The sequence below is a fragment of the Macaca nemestrina genome, chromosome X (genome assembly GCF_043159975.1).
Source record: "Macaca nemestrina isolate mMacNem1 chromosome X, mMacNem.hap1, whole genome shotgun sequence".
Taxonomy (NCBI): Eukaryota; Metazoa; Chordata; class Mammalia; order Primates; family Cercopithecidae; genus Macaca; species Macaca nemestrina.
The window spans coordinates 147,526,375-147,543,622 of NC_092145.1; the positions used below are offsets into that span (position 1 = coordinate 147,526,375).

The 17,248-nt window shown below is 40.8% G+C and overlaps 1 long non-coding RNA gene across 1 annotated transcript in view; it reads left to right on the forward strand.

The window, feature by feature from the left end:
- Positions 1–17,248, forward strand: part of LOC105478135 (uncharacterized) — a 44,397-nt gene that overhangs the window by 16,887 nt on the left and 10,262 nt on the right. The window contains exon 2 of the long non-coding RNA XR_985175.3: positions 3,916–4,051. This is a non-coding gene — a long non-coding RNA (uncharacterized lncRNA). The remainder of the gene's footprint in view (positions 1–3,915; positions 4,052–17,248) is intronic.

Sequence of the window (17,248 nt, forward strand, 5' to 3'; positions counted from 1 at the left end):
GTGAGGAACCACGCCCAGCCACGTTTTTGAGCCTTCTTATTTTATAGAATCGGGTGAGGATTGAGGCTGCCAACCACATTTCTTCAGATAGGGAGCTTTCAGATACCTCTGATAGAGATGACCAGCAGCAGTCCACTCCCTCAGCCACATCTGAGTAGGCGGACGGTTTTATGCGGGTGCACAGGAAGACCGCCAAGTTCATCTCCGCGAGCCAAACGCTCCAGTCATGTAGTGCCCGGATGTCACGCCAGAACTTGAAATGCACGCAGGCGCAGAAAGTGGCCGGGAAGGGGGCGGGGGTGGGGCGGGGAGCGTTGCTGTGGCACGAGGACGTGGCCGGACTTTGCAGCCTATGGAGCTGACTAGGTGACAATGGGCTGCAAGAGGAGCTCTTCAGTTCACCACCAGCCCCCGCAGTCCAGGACCCACTGCATTTCACTGCCATGTCCTATTAGACAGTTTTGAATAATACAGGACAGTTGTTTTGTACCAAGTACTTTTGTTTGGGGTTTTCTGAAGTTTTCTCTTGATTAGAATCAGGTTATGGATTTTTGATAGAAGAACTTTATAAGTGCAGTTGTGTCCTTATCAGTGTATTGTATCAGGAGGCACACAACATCACTTTGGTATTGATTAATCATTTGGTTAAGGTGGTGTCCTCCATGTTTGTCCACTGTAAAGGTACCTTTTCCCCGTTTGCAATTAATAGGACCATTAATAAGAAGACATGTTGAGACTGAAAGCCATAGCTTCTTTGGTTCCTGTTCTCCCTGTCTATTTCACAGGCACTTTTATGACAACATGTTAAGGGCCAAGCTTTTTAGCTTCATCCCACCTTGCTCTTCTTTCTAAATGTCCTCTCTCAGCTAGTGGTATCATCATCTGCCCAGCGTCCCCAGATAAAAATATCAGTATCTTTAACTTCTCCTTTTCCCTACACCCAAGTAAGCAACAAGTCCTGATTCTGTCCCAGAAACATCTCCCAAATCAGGCACCTCCTCTACTTAAACACTTAAACAACCACCTCCAAACCAGCCTCTGTACTTTCAGAATATTCTATTCTAGGCCATCCTCCATGCTGTGCCTAGAATTATTTCCCCTAAACCTAAACGTAATTAGAGGTCACTCACAACCCTGCTTAAAATCTATTATCTGTTATTTTCTGTTTGTTGATCTCACTCTATATATATATACACACACACACATATATATACACACACACACATATATACACACACACACACGCACACACAGAAAATAAATGTTCAGGATCTATAGAATATCATCTAAGGCTCCATAGTTTGTTCCCAAGCTACCTCCTCATCCTCCTAATCCATGTGCCCCCCTTTTCCCCGAAACTCTGGTCAAAATGAATCATTACTCCCCAAACATTTCCAGTTCATTCAGAACCTTATGTCTCAGACCCTGTTATTCCCTCAATTTGGGATGCCCTTCCTTCATTTATTCCTGTTCCGCTCTCACTTGGTCTTTTCAGACCTCTAGGAGATATAACCTTGTCTTTGAAGATTCTCCTACCCCCTTCCTCACAGCAGTTAGTCGCCCTCTGTCTAGGCCTATAAACTCCTCAATGATCAAAACTGTTTCTCACTCAATATTGTACCTCCAAAACCTAGACAGTTTATAGTAGGTATTTAAGAAATGTTTTTTGAGTAAGTGAATAATAGTGTAGCTGACAGTAAGCCTCAACAGTTGTCTGAAGAAACATGACACTGAATATAAAGCTTTGTATATAATTGCATGAAAAATATATTTGTATCACAAAAACTGTAACAATATATCTAGCCTCAACTGCATGACAGCTTCCATTTCCAAACTTGCTTAATTTACAACTTAGTAGGCTTAACATCATTAAATAAGTTCAGGACGAGCGAATAAATTTCCTCTTCACATAAACATATACTAACTGACCGAGAGACTGTCTTAAGATTCAAGTTCTGTTTTAAGGATTCTTCCTTTGATACTAAATGTTAGCTTTTAAAATGTATGAGTCTTACCAAGTTGAATAAAACTTAGTTTCAGCCGGGTGCAGTGGCTCACACCTGTAATCCCAGTACATTGGGAGGCCGAGGTGGGTGGATCCCTTGAGACCAGGAGTTCGAGACCAGCCTGGGCAACATGATGAAACCCCGTCTCTACAGAAAATTTTAAAAATTAGCCGGGCATGGTGTCGTGTGCCTGTGGTCCTAGCTACTGGAGAGGTTGAGGTGGAAGAATCACTTGAGCCCACGAGTTCAAGGCTGCAGTGAGCCATGTTCGCATCCCTGAATTCCAGCCTGGGTGACAGAGCAAGACCCTGTTTCAAAAACAAACAAAAAGCAAAAACAACTTAGTTTCTAACCTCAGTAATAAGCCAAGATTTATTTATAAAAGTAGGAGAATAATACCTATCTCCCAGAGGATGTTGAGAGATACTGATTAAACTGAATAAGAAAAACATGTCTGAAAACAATTTGAATTGTAAAACAGCCTACTAATATAATGTACTTTCTGACTCTCCAGTGAGTATTGGCTATGATGATGTTAGTGTTTTGCACTTAAAATATCCCCAGTTCTGTCTTTCCACTGTACTGTTATGATATTCTAGAGTAGCGCTTCTCAAATTTCAATGTACATACAAATCAACTGAGATTCTTGTTAAAATGTAAATTCTTATTCAGTAAGGCTGGGGTAAGACCCAAGATTCTACATGTCTATGAAGCTCCTGAAGGCTGCTAGTCCTTCTTGTTTGAGGATCCCACTTTGAGGAGCAGAAGCCTTAACCAGAGGTTCTCAACATTAGGTTCATCAAAAGAGTTTTCTAAAGAGTTTTACCTAATCAGAACTTCTAAGGAAGAGGGTCCAGTTGACTGTATTTCTAATCACTCTTCTTCTCCAGGTGATTCGTAGGTGACCAGAACAATACCAGCAAATGGATAGTTATGGGGTTCAGGATATGCTACCCCCAAAAATGGCACCTTGGCATTTAAAATAATAGCAGAAGCAGGAAGGTTACTCTTAGCGTTCTTTCACTGTTCTCCCCTGAAGCAGGCCATAAAAGAATTATCTGACCTTCCTCTAAAGTAGGCCATAAAACCTTCATTCCAGAGGTGTCCTTTCTATACCTGAGGAAAGGAATGTCCCTATCTCTGAAGACACGGGAACACAAAAAAGAATCTGAACAAACATGCCTTGCTAAATTCCCCCTAGTTTATTACCATTAGATTGTCAACCTTAAATAATGAGACTCAGAAAATATAATCAACTGTGCTTATTCGAGTTTATTTGAGTGCAAAGCTTGAGGATAGACACCCAGAAACACTGACGATGAAAGAATGGGTCAGCGTTCTAAAGTGGGGAAGTTAAGGTTTCACTTACATAGGCAGTTAACAGAGTTGCAACATTTTCCATACAAGGTCAATATATATGGTATAGCAATTTGGTTGGTTATAGTTTGCTACATTCCAAGGTAGGTTGCTTTAACATTCTGCGAGGAGGGGTGATGATCTGAAGGGGGTCTTATCTCTGGTGCCACAAGGCCTTTCTTAATCATTTGCAGGAAAAAGTAGAAGTTGCAGCTGCATGCTACATGACTCATGCCACATAGTCACATTCCTCTCAAAGTTCAAAATAATTTAAATTTCCAACAGCTTTAAGTCTGAATGATTTAATTTCACAAGATCGTACCATTTTGTCCCCCAATAATACTTACGCATAACTATCTATAAAAAGTTTGCCCTGTTTCTTTAAGTCTTCATTTCTGAAGACTCCCATGTCATGTAAAATTTATATTAAACAGATTTGTATGATTTTCTCTCATTAATCTCTCTTGTATTATAGATGCCACAGCCATGACCCTTACAATGGGTGAGATTTTTTTCTACCCTACAATGAATATTTGAATGTTCTACAATCTAGGTACTCAAACTGTGGCCCAACTGCTGGTAGCATTGGTATCAACTGGAAGCTTGTTGGAAATGTAGAATCTCAGATCTCACCCCGGAATGGACTACAGACTCAGACTCTGCATTTTAATAAGATTCACAATTCACAGGTATGTGTGTAATGTGTATGTTAATTCTTATGTTCAAAATTCATTGTTTCTCTCATTAAGTGTTTCAGAATCACCAGGAACCATAAACCAAGGAAACTGCACGTGTGTGTGTGTAAGGGCAGTTATTTTAACAGATGTCACCTGAGCCTTTGGAGCTGCTTTATTTAGGATTACATTGATTGAGTGCTTTAGGTGTAGACAATGAAACTCTGAGGACATGATCTGAAAGGAGATAGTGAAACAAGGAAATAGTTCAAATTCTTTATATGTAACGTGAACTGGAATTGAAAGAGAGCTGAAATATGAGAGGAGAAGAGATGAAAGTCACAGTCCTTTCTTTAATATATGAATAAATAATAATCGTATTTTAAATTATTGCTTTTTAGTATAGAGATTCCCTTGTCATTCCAAATGTTCGTTCACTAAATTGTACTATCATATGAAAATGCTTGGGATATTTGAGGAAACTGAGTTAATCAAGTTTTGGGAATTCAAGTGAGTTTCAGGTCAATTACAAAGGGGTGGGTGGGGATGACCTTAGCTGATGTCTGATGAACACCAGCTAGTTAATTCTATATAATCATACATAAAACAGACAGACTTTTATTCCTAGTAGTTTGTAATGTATTCATATCCAGATTGCCCTGATCACAAATAAATTGCTCAAAGTGCTAGAAATATCATATAAGAAATAATTTAAAATGTTCCATATGTACTGAAATATATTGAGAAAATTTCTAGCAAAGCCCAAGTTGTGTCCTAGTAGTAAAGTAGAATACTATTGTTGAAACATTGACTGTATCATGGCTTGGAGGCCTGAGAAAGTTGCAATTCCCAAAATTCCTTGATTTGCTGAGTTAATTTAGTTATTAGAATAACCTGAGTCATTGCTGGAACTTAACCTAGAATAACGCATCTCAGTTGAGGTTTTTTCCTCCTTTACCTTCCATGTTCAGGAAAAAGGATGTTATACTAACAAAGTTATTTTCCAGAGAGTTATTCCTAAAAAATATTTCAGATGACATTAACACCTAGTATGGAGTATTTTCCAAATAGTAAACAATGAAAATATCCCTGTTATTAGGGGAAAAATAGTACTTTATTTTAAGAAGTACAGCATTTATCTTTACCAGTTAAGGTAAAAGTATGCAATAATACATAAACCCCAAATCTCAGTGGTTTAAGAAAATAGAAATGTATTTCCTTTTCATGTAAGGTCCAAGAGAGGCATTCTTGATAGATGGGTAACATTCCTCCAAGTGATAATTTTGGTACCCAGGCTTCTTGCATCTTGTGGCTTTGCATTTTTTAACATAGGACTTACAAGGCCACGGTGACACAGGATTTTTCTCAGCCCCTTTGCCAGACTTGCAGCAGGGGGCACGCCCTCTACATGGCCCACCCGGCCACATCTGTCTTGTGTTCCAGCCTGTAACTCCTGCAGCTGCAACAACTGCATCCTCAGCCCCTAGTGGGAGGGAACATATGAGTGAGTGAGTGCAGGGTCCAACTGGCCACTCCAAGTGCTGACACAGAAGCAAGTTCCATGCAGGGCCTGCTGCCAGACCAGGCATTTTGCCCCAGGGGGAATGTGGTGGTACCAAGGTGTTGGAACCGAACTGTCGATTCTCTCCTGGGCAGGGGTCGCCGCGAAGGATCACCGACACGAGATTCACAGCAGAGAGTTATTTATTACTAGCGCGCTAGGGTCCCAAGCTCTAAGTTGGCCCTGGGACCCCGACTGCTTGTTACAGGCTGTTTATATAGGCAAACACAAGTTCAAACACAGCTTATGGCGCGAAATTCAAACAAAGCTTAAGGCGCAAAATGATTGGGTCTAGCTATGGCCTGAGCAAGGTGTCTTATGCTAATTGGTTAGAGCAGGACCTTATGAGGTTTTTTTCTGGAGTTGTTGATTCCGGGAACTTCGAGGCAGGGTGGGACCCCTGGAATTGGCAGGGTGGGACCCCATGAGGTTGTTTCCCGGAATTGGCAGGGTGGGACCCTATCAGGGTGGGTCCCTATCGAGGCAGGGTGGGACCCTATCCAGAGCCACCTGGTGTTAATTTTTTCTATATGAGGCCTAGTTTCTAAGTTTTATGAGGCCTAGTTTCAAAGGCAGGGGTGCCTGTGACCCCAAAGCCCCAGAGTGGGTGTTACAGTCTGCTAATTAGCTCTTTTTGTTCTGCTGTTCACAGTCAGATGGACTGCAGCATGTTAGCAGCTAGTCAGCCTCTTGGCCCTCTCTGGCCCTCAGCTCCAGGACCAGCATGGCTCTGGGACTGGTTTGGCCCCACCACTGCTTCTGTTGTGTGGGGTGCTGCCACCCACTGGTGAGGGCAGAGGGCCAGTGCCACAGCCTTTCTGGGTACCCACATTCAGTGGGTCCAGACCTCTTGTCCCACATCCAAGAAGAATGAGGTCACACTGACAGTTGAAGGGTGATGAGGGCAGAGAATTTTATTGAGGGACGAAACAGCTCTCAGTGGAGAGGGGATGGGAAGGTTGAGTTGTCTCTTCCCTGAAGTCAGATTGTCTCTCCCCCAAAATCAGGTCATCTCTCCCCTGAAGTCAGTTGGCCTCTCCCCCAAAGTCAGGTGGTCTCTCCCCCAAAGTCAGGTCACCTCTCCCCCAAAGTGAGATCATCTCTTCTGCAAAGTCAGGTCATCTCTTTCCCCAGTGTGACTGAGTCTGGGTTTTTTATAGGCACAGGATAGGGGAGGGGTAGGCCATAGGTAGTATGGGAAAAGGCAACATTTAGTTGGTGTGTGAGTATGCAAAAAAGGTTAAAACGAAGGCACCAATCAAAGGTGGGCATAGTGTAAAAACAATAAGGGAAGAGTAGGTATATGTAAAATCAGTGAAAGGTGGGGATAAATCAAAGGAAAGCACACCAAATGGGAAGACAGGTTCTCAATCTGGTCTGTGGATTTGACTTGTAACTTGGCCTTCAGGCTTTAAACTGTCTTTGGCTTGAAGGTGGGGTTTCACCAGGGACCTGCCCCTATCTGCCTAGACATTTGTCTGCCTCTTGCTGCTATCAGCAGCCAATGAGAAAGAACATGGAGGATGGTGCCTGGAGGTTTTTAATGGGCTAGACCTGAAAGTCACTCATTTTACTTCTGTCGGCATTCCATTGACCAGGATGCAGTCACATGACCACACTTAACTGCATGGGCAGCTGGGAAATGTAGACTGGCTGGGTGCCCAGGAGGCAGAGGAGAAGGGTTTTTTCAACAACTAGCTAGTCTATGCCAAGAAGATTTGTTCTTCTGTGCCTCCTTTATCAATTTTTGAAGGTCTAGTCATTGAAAAGTTATGGTCATAATTATAAATCCACTACTGAAGACATAACTATAAAACAAAAACCTTATTGAATTAATGCATGGTATTAACTAAAGTATGAAACCAAGGGTTGAAAACAACTTTTTAAGTTCATCTTGAGCTGGATAAAAATTAGATTGAAATATGCCTGTTTCTGGAGACTTGCAGCTAATTTAGATGTCACTGTCATTATCATGTGGAGAGCTGTCACTTCATCTGGAAGAGTCACTTTGTACTATGGATCCTTAGAAATGCTATGTGCATAAATAAATGTTGCCTCCAATTGCTTGACAAAGGCAGGCTGCCCAAAGAAAAAGCCACTCAGGTGGAGACAATTAAATGTGATTGCAACTGAATGACTCAGCTGGGGATGAGGAATCACAAGACCTAGGAGAGAAGGAATTGTGTAGGAGTGGAATTGTGTGATCAAACCTAGGAAACAGTTGGCTAATCTCAGAGCAATCAGTCTAAAGGCTTTTCATGTAAATGTAGAATCAGAGATTTGAGGAAAAAACAAGGGTCTAGTAAAGCAGGCCCTATATAGCAGTAGCCAAATGGAGTGAGAAGAGATAAACAACTGAAACAGTTTCTTCTTTATGACATGGGTAGCATGTCCATTAAATTTCTAAAGCTACACACACCTCTTTGTTTGTGATGAAAGAGGTCAGGAAATCTCATGGACTGTGCATAAATGAAAGAAAGCACCTGGCAAGTCATCTTATTTCCTCTTTTAGTGTTATCTACAGATGCCCTCCTGTGAGGTGACTTAATAAGGCAGCCCTTCCTGAAAGAGGAAGTACACAATGATAACAGCTGACATTACTGAGCATACAGCATTGTAAACCAAAACTCAAGCCATGCAGTAGACTGATGGGCCCTCCCCTTGGCCAAGGGCATTCCAAAGTTAACCTAAAAAACAAGTTCGGGCCATCATGGGAAGTAGGGGTCGGACATGCCTCATTATACCCTCCTCCCATTGGAATCCAGGCACAGCTGACCAGCATTAACATTAAAACAGAGCCCTTAAGACTGATGGAACAGTCAAAAAGAGTTTGACTCTTTTTGTTGACAGCATGGACCAGGTACACTACTAGGTAATTACCCATGTTATCCCCATTTCAGGCAATGATTACTTTTGAAAGCAACTAACTTGCTAATTATGATATTGCTAAATAAATAAGATATATCAAAACCATTTAAAAATAGCAGTTCTGGAGGGATAGCTTCCCTTCCTCTCTCAGTGTGATAGAAGATGGTTTGTCAAAGACAGATATATTTAGAAACATAAACTAAACTTGCTGGTAGAAATATTAAAAATATTAAAATGGGTCAACTTGAATTAAGCAGTTTTTGCTACTCTCAGGAGTTATTTTCTAAAGAATTCATTAGTGACCGAAAAAATATTGTGAGAGAAGTTATTGCTCAAGCTCTATGTATTTATTCCTATATAGGGCTAGGCACTAGGCTTATAAGAGATTAAAAGCATGGTTATAGCTTGTCTGGAGTCTTCAATTTGGGGAAGAAATAAAGTAGTATTCAAATATTAAAATCACTTGGGGAGTTTTAAAAGATACTGTGAGACACCAGTGAGACCCCAGCCCCAGCCAGTTTTTTGGGTTCTTGACACTGTCACAAGAAAGAATTTGGGCATGAGTTGGAATTATGTGAAAGACAAGAAGCTTTTATTGCAAAGCAAAGGTATACACTTAAGAAAGAAGTGACCGAGCGTGGTGGCTCACACCTGTAATCCCAGCACTTTGGGAGGCCAAGGCAGGTGGATCACAGGGTCAGGAGATCGAGACCATCCTGGCTAACACAGTGAAACCCCATCTCTATGAAAAATACAAAAAATTAGCCGGGTGTGGTGGTGAGCGCCTGTAGTCCCAGCTGTTTGGGAGGCTGAGGCAGGAGAATGGCATGAACCCGGGAGGCGGAGCTTTCAGTGAGCCAAGATCACGCCACTGCACTCCAGCCTGGGCAACAGAGCAAGACTCCATCTCAAAAAAAAAAAAAAAAAAGAAGTGTAGGTGTGCTCACGAGAATGAGTTGCCCACAATGGAGTATGGATTTCTAATTTTGGGGGTGTTTTTTTAATTAAGGGGTAAAATAATCATTAGATATTCTGGAAAAGAAGGGGATTTCAGCCCTGCCCCAACTCCCCATTACCTCCCCCTTTCTCCCTTATGTTGGTTTGCCCAGAAGAGTCATGGACATGTCACCCTGACCAAGATTTTTGTCATTTTCTCTCCCTTATTTGGGGTTTTCTGTTATCCTGTGATTTCTTTGCCTAGTTCTTGTTTTAGCTGTTGTCTGGGTTTTTCCATCCTCCTGCAACTACCCAGTGCTATTCCTATCTCACAAGGTATGTAGCCAAGGTTGAGACCCTCTGCTGATAGACATATAAGAAGCGTTCAGAGCATAGGGGAGAGGAGAGGTAGTTGGTCTGGGGGCGATAGGGTATGATGGCTTTGAGCTACCATTTGAAGGATGAATAGGAGTTTTACAGGTATGGAAATCAGGGAAGTCATTTTGGGAAATGTTATGTGTGAAGATGCAAGGACAGGAGAGAGCATAGCATTTCGAGGGCATTACTATTAATGAGTGCTGCTGGGGTGTAATATGTAATGGGAAAGGATGGGGGCAGATGAGTCAGAAGCCAGATCCCAGGTGTGTTTAGTCCATGCTAATAAGGTTAGGTTTTATTTCATAGGCAATGGAGAACTATTGAGGAATTTTGAGTAAGATGAGATCTGAGAAAATGAGGAAACTGTTTATTGAAATAATCATATACCCTGCTTGCTTTTATGCCGTGTTTCATGTTCAAGTGAAGAAGAAAATGTCCTTTAAAAACTATGTCTTGTACAAAAACAAAAGACAATACAATGTGTTTGGTTCTATATTCATTAAATTCTGTTGGATGAAAATGTGACAATTATGCAGGCACAAATCTCATGAGATCCCTCAAATGCTCCCATATCCGTGCCCCTAGACTGGAACATACCTGGAGAACTGGCAGGGTCAGGGGAACTGGGATGATCAGTTCTCCCTACCACTCTTCAATTTCAAGAGTTCCTGCATCTTCCCTCCATCTGACTCTCTTTCATTTATTTCACTGCTATGAAATTCTCTCCTGTTATCTTCTGTTTAAATGCTTGAGATAATCTGATTGACCTGACTAATGTTAAATAAGATAATATATCATTCTGATTGAGAGCTTGAACTCTAAGGTCAGATCATCTCTGCCATTGACCAGCCATATAATATAGGAGGCACCTCTATTAGTCAGGAGAGGATAGGCTATGCTAGAGTGACAAACAGCCCCAAATGTTTATCTCTTACACGACATGAACATTGCAAGGCAGCTGGGAGCTCTCTTCGTGTTTCCTCACTCTGAGATTCAGTCTGCTAATGCAGCCACCATCAGAAGGGAAAAGAGAGCCCTGAAGAGTCGTGGGGCTTCAATCAGTGCTCAGCCTGGAAATGACACTTGTCACTTCCACAAACATCTCATGGGCCATATTCAGTGAATATGGTGTCAGCCAAAGACAAGGTGCAAGCCTAGCATGTTCTCTGAAAGTGGAGGCATAGAAATATTTGGTGAAAAGTACTATGAATTCCACAGCATTTTATCTAATCTCTCTAATCTATGATTTCTTCATTTGAATCATGTGGATAGGAGCAGCACATACCCCAGAGAGCTGTTGCAAGTATTAGATGAGGTAATGAATGTAAAGCACTTAGGATAATACCCAGTGATGGTCAGCTCTCCATCAGTGTTCAGTGTTATTACTCTGTGATACGCAAAAGGAACAGGAGGGTGGAAAATAAGAGAGAAATAAAAGTTTTAAGATTTTTTGTGGACAATTATGTAGAGGATGAGTTAGAATAAGGATATTAGATAGAATAAGGAGAGTTGCCTGATATTTCTCATTCCTTCAGGACTTGTATACTGATGTTCTGATTGCATTTATGGCATTGATAGGTGAGCCTATGCCTTATTTTTCATGGATGTTGGTCCTAGGTCTCCAATTTAGATTTTTATCTGCTCAAGTGTGTCAGGCCTATTTGAGCAAAGATGTTGAGGCTTGAACCCATGAGGCACAAGGAGCGTAGGCTACAATAGAAGAAAAGAACATTAAACCAGTAAGCCTTAAATACAACAGATATAGGAAGTGATAGGGAGACAATGTCTTGTCTCTCCTTTGTCAAAACTGTTAAAACGTCTACCTGTAGTCATGAACTTGTCTGGAGGACTCTAACAGGTTTATTAATCCTTGGCTCCAGGGAAGACCATTTAAATGTGTTTGAGGATGATCCTGTGCCCTTGCTGGCTGGCAAGGGTGGGCATTCAGATCCCAAAGTTTTAAGGACCTGACTTTGATGATTGTAAGAGAAACACATTATCAATGATTCATGTAATTTCTGCTTCATCTGTAGAGACAGAAGGATGGAGAGAATAATTAAGGGTGGTCTTACCTCTAAAGAGGAATCAGGTACTATCACGTCACTGTCATAGAGGCAGAAGAATGGAGAACATGTTTAAGGAAGGCCTTACTTCTAAATTGGAGTCATTCCATTGTCATGTTCACTCTCAAGCTGAACAGTGAAAAACAGCACACCCACAGCATTTGCTAAATAAAGGCCAAGAAAATTATCATGCAATCTTCCAATGAAAATTATCATGATATCATCCATCTTTTCTCTCTGGCTTCCCTGGGAGGCCCCTTTCCAATCCAGAGAATAGATTTGTTATACATCATGCAGACAATACCATAAAATTAATAAATCAGGATGTTGATTATCTTTAAAAATAATGAATATATTACTCTTCTAATTTTCTCCCAAGCCTAGAATTTTAAAAATAAAATTAGTACAGGGAAAAAAAATTCATTTAAATGGAGAATGGGGAGATTAAAATGCGAGAGGAAATTATGTTGTTGCCAAAGATGAGTCCTGGCAGACCCTCCGGCTGCCCTTCAATGACAGGCCACAGACGTGCAACACTCCAGCATACTGAATGTTATTCTATATTTAGGTATTTTTAAAAGGCAATTCCTTTCTGCTGGAGATCAACCCTTCTCACATAAATACAAATCCATATTCAATCACAACACAAGCCAGTTCTAGATCTTATGTCTGGTATTTACCAGGGGTTGCAAATATTTGGAAACATGACATTGACAAGGAGTACGCAGATATTGGGGTTTAGGTAACAGCACGGATCTGAAGGCCTTGGAGACCCAGATCCTCATGGTGGCTCTGCAACCAAAGGACAGTGACTCTTATTTATGTATTTACATCACACCTTTTGTGTGTGTGTGTGTGACACAGTCTCATTTTGTCAACCAGGCTGCTGGAATGCAGTGGCGTGATCTCGGCTCACCACAGCCTCTGCCTCCTGAGCTCAAGCGATTCTTGTGCCTCTGCCACCCAAGTAGATGGGATTATAAGCGTGTGCCACCACACCCGGCTAATTTCTGTATTTTTAGTAGAGATGAATTTTCACCATGTTGGCCAGGCTGGTCTCAAACTCCTGGCCTCAAGCAATCTGCCTGCCTTGGCCTCCCAAAGTTACATCACACCTTTTAAGCATGCACACACACTCACACACGTGCATGCACATGCAGACACACGATGGCTTTCAATAAAAGAAACCCATAAAATTGGGTTCATACAATGGCAGTGGAAAACTAAAATCAAGAAAAGGCAGAGAAGCCATATATGCAAGCCACAAAAGTTAATATAGTTACTGTCAATACAGATAAAAATCAATGTGGGCAGAAATGTAAAGCAGGGTCATTACAGATAACTCTTCTTATTTTTCAGAGGCACAATTTCTCTTTATACTAAAATTTAAACTCTTTATTTGGGAAACCTTGGACTATATGTTACACACTAATTTAAACCATTTTACCAAAATCAAGTATGTTATTGTTAAATGGCTAGTAAGTCTGAATATAGGCCAAGAACATGCTCTAAAACAGAGATTGTTAGCTTGGGATTCACAGATCTTGAGTCTGTAGGTAGAATCCATTGTATCTATGGGCTTGGATGGATCCTTACTTTCATCAACCCCTAACTGACATTTAGCATTTCTTTCAAGCGTGCATGAAACATACACAGAATTTTATCAATACTTGTAATTTTTTCATCGATAGAAGTCACAGATTTTTAAAAAATTACCATAGAGTTGTTGCAGATATTTCAAAAATTCATTTGTTCTCATCGACACTTTGAAATTACAATTGCTGTTAGACCTCAGGCGGCTCTTGTTTGTAATGCTTTCTCTAAGAAGCATATATGTTGCTATATTAAAGTTTTAAAGTATTTTGAGAACTGAATTTTAGTAAAAGTGGTTTTCTGTGTAACCTCATGCCTTTTCGTTTATGGATTTAAACACTTGCTCTGGGGAGAGTCCATAGGCTTCACCAGATCACCAGTAGGCCCTGTGGCGTAGAAAAAGATCTGACATTTGCTCCAAGGTATAACTTGGAGAAGAAAATGTTGGATAGGAGGTAAGAGTTTAACCTAACGTGGTATAGAACTTGATGATGAGCTGACTTGACATAAGTAGAGGCTTAGCAAACCTAGAAAAGGGATAAAATAGTATGTCTCTTAAATTATATACCACTTTCTGCTCAAAAATTTAATGATCCTGTATATCTGCTACAATTATGAAGAGTGACCAGTGAGTGAAATTCAAGGGGCCCTACACTCTGCTTTTAAAATTGTATCCTATTCATTGAATGACTAAAAATAAAATGTCTATTTTACTTACCTCATATGAGTGTGGCCTTTTCTCTCTTTGTCTAAAATCATTTCCTTCTGGATTAAGATTTCCAGGGGCAACCCATTTGTTGAATTATGAGAAAATAGCCCCAGGGTGAGCCAGATTCTGATATTATTTGTTGCATTATAATATTGGATATTATTATATGCCATCTAGGACCTTTTATTATATCTCTAATTGTCTCAAGTATCCTTCAGTTAGATTCTGGCACTCATTTGGAAGGATGGAATGTACCAGTGCTTCTGTTTACCTGGCCTTCTTTCCTTCAAACCTCCTAAGACTGCTCTACCCTAACATCTGCTCAAGCCAGGCCTCCAATACTACACGCTATTGTCATAGAACATTTTTCCAATGTCGAACATTCTTTGTCTTTTAAAGTATCGTAATCCTGGCTCTACCCTGTTTAAGGGTGCAGGAAATATTTAAGTACCTTGTTATTGAAGTATAACATACATAAGGAAAAATGTGCAGCTTCTAGGTTGACAGCTTGATGAATTTTTACATACCTGTGTAAACACTACTCAGAGAAACTGAATATTATCTACACCCCAAAAGCTCTCTTTTGATCCCTGTCATCATACCCCCTCCTCCCATGCCACCAAGGATAACCACAAAGCTGACTTCTAACAGCACAGATTGGTTTTGCTTAGTTTTTTATACTTTAGAGAAATAAAATCATGAAGTATTCCATTTGTCTCTGGATTTTTTCGCTCAACACCATACGAGATTCAAGTTACTGGAAATTTTTAAACTCAAAAGTTCAGTTCTTGTTTATTCCTTTTGAGGTTTAGCATATGGTATGGGGAAAAGAACAAAAATATTTCTTTTAGGAAAGTTGACTCTCAGGGGGCCGAAGAATCCAGCCCTCATGGTTTAGATAACACTATGTTTTAGTTGTTGTGTGTTTTCTTTTCCTTAGAAATTGAGCTCTGGTTATAATTCTGCTTCCTGTCAAGAGTTAGGGTTGACTACAGTAAGCCTGTGGGCTCGGATATGTTGGACGCCTTGCGGAGAAATTGTATCTGAACTCTTTTTTTTTTTTTTTTTTTTTTTGAGATGGGGTCTCACTCTGTTGCCCAGGCTGGAGTGCAGTAGTGTGATCACAGCTCACTGCAGCCTCGACCTCCCTGGGCTCAGGTGATCCTCTCACCTCAGCTGTCCAAGTAGCTGGGATTACAGTGTGTGCCACCATGCCTGGCTAATTTTTTGTATTTTATGTGGAGATGAGCTTTCCCCGTGTTTCCCATTCTGGTGTCTAACTCCTGGGCTCAAGTGATCCGCCTGCCTCAGCCTCCCAAGGTGCTGAGATTACATGCGTGAGATACCACGCCCAGCCTGTCTAAACTCTTGAAAGCAATCCTACTCGGAAGTTATACTTTACTGTCATTCAAGGCCAAGTAGAACATCATCCACACATTTAGAGTAAACCAGAAAGTGTTAAATATATTCACTCATTTAAAATTCTCTTTTGTTGCTGCTTTTCTGTATTACATGCTTTAAAGTGCAGATAAGTGGAATCAACATGGTACTGTGGGACAATGCAGAACCAGGGATAGAAGACAATTTTTTTGTTGTTCTGACCACAGGCTTATACAGCTGTGTTGCACCAATTAAGCCTCAGTAGCCTTCATCTCTCAGGCTCGGTTTGAGGATCAGAATAAGAAGACATATGATGTGTATGAGACACAGCACAAACTGTACTGGGTCCCATAGTTGCAAGCTCTCCCCACATCACTACACTCACATGCTCTATGCTTGCTTTTCTTATTCATGGTAGATTTTATTCTTTCTATGTGCCTACCATAACTTTTTCCATGACTTTCTCTCTACCTGATTACCCATTTTCCTGTCCTGCCTGTCCTTAGAGACCTAGCCCAAACGCCAGCATTTCCATGGTCTCTGCCATATGTGCCCACTCCTTTCTTTCTTTCTTGGACTCCACTTGTCTTGTAATCAAGGTTACACTGCTTTGTTTGGTGTTTCCAGTCTTCCTTCTTTCCTCAAATAGGTTATACATTCTGTGGGGAAAAAAATAAATGTCTTTTTTGAGGAACCCACCATCTTAAAAAGGACATGGTAGGCATTGCATAATGTGAGTTTTTCTTCTTTTTCAAACATGGGACAAAATCAGTCAACTTTTATAGGCTGGTGTGAGCTAGCTCCAGCACTCCAGTAGGCAAAATGCTATAAATAAGAAGTTTCTTTAAAATAAACATTGTACACTTCTTCCTGATTCATAAGAGAACCTCATATTTGGTTGGGTAAAAAGTCATCCTGTTACCTCTCAATCTCTCAAAAGAAGGCTGGATGTGAACATTTTTCAAAAAATGGGTTTACATGGACAGATGCTAGAAACCAATGCCTGAGTTTTCAGAAGTATCTTGCTCTGTTTGTCAAGCATGGCAAATACCATAAAGTGATGAATCTGTATCATGTGTGACTTGGTGGCACCTTAGTTAAAAATGCTACTCTTCTAACCACAGAACTGTGCTGCAGCTTTAATTTTAAATATGAAAATGTTCCCGTAGTGGAAAATGTGTCCCCAACCTCCTGAAGCTTTGAGAAGAAGGCCATCAATCAATAAGGCACATGAGAATGGTCTTCAAAGTTGTAGATTCATCAGAGCCCCAGGGTGGTGTGACAGGGGTCGGGGTACCAGGGTGGCTTCGTAAAGGGAAAGGTACACAAAGCAACCAAAGGCCCTATACATTCCTTGAATTTTTTGAGAGATTTATGTACTAAAGTCTCAACAATATACTTATAATCCTAAAGTAATCATCTGGCTAGCAGAAAGACACATCCTCTTAAATAACCATATGAAATACATTTTTAAACAATCCATGTCTATGTAGAGGAAAAAAAAATCGTTTAGTGAAGTCCATAGAAGGTTCTCAAAAGCCTCGTAAAACATTTATCTGAGATGTAATAAATTTGGACTCTTAGCCTCAAGTCAGCTCTTTGGAGGTTTATGACTACCCTAGGTCACAAGGAAAGAGCGAGGTGAAATGCACAGGAACATCTCTATGAATAGCCATGTTAAGGAATAATGGAACTAGGTACATGTCTAGCTAGGCCCTGATCCT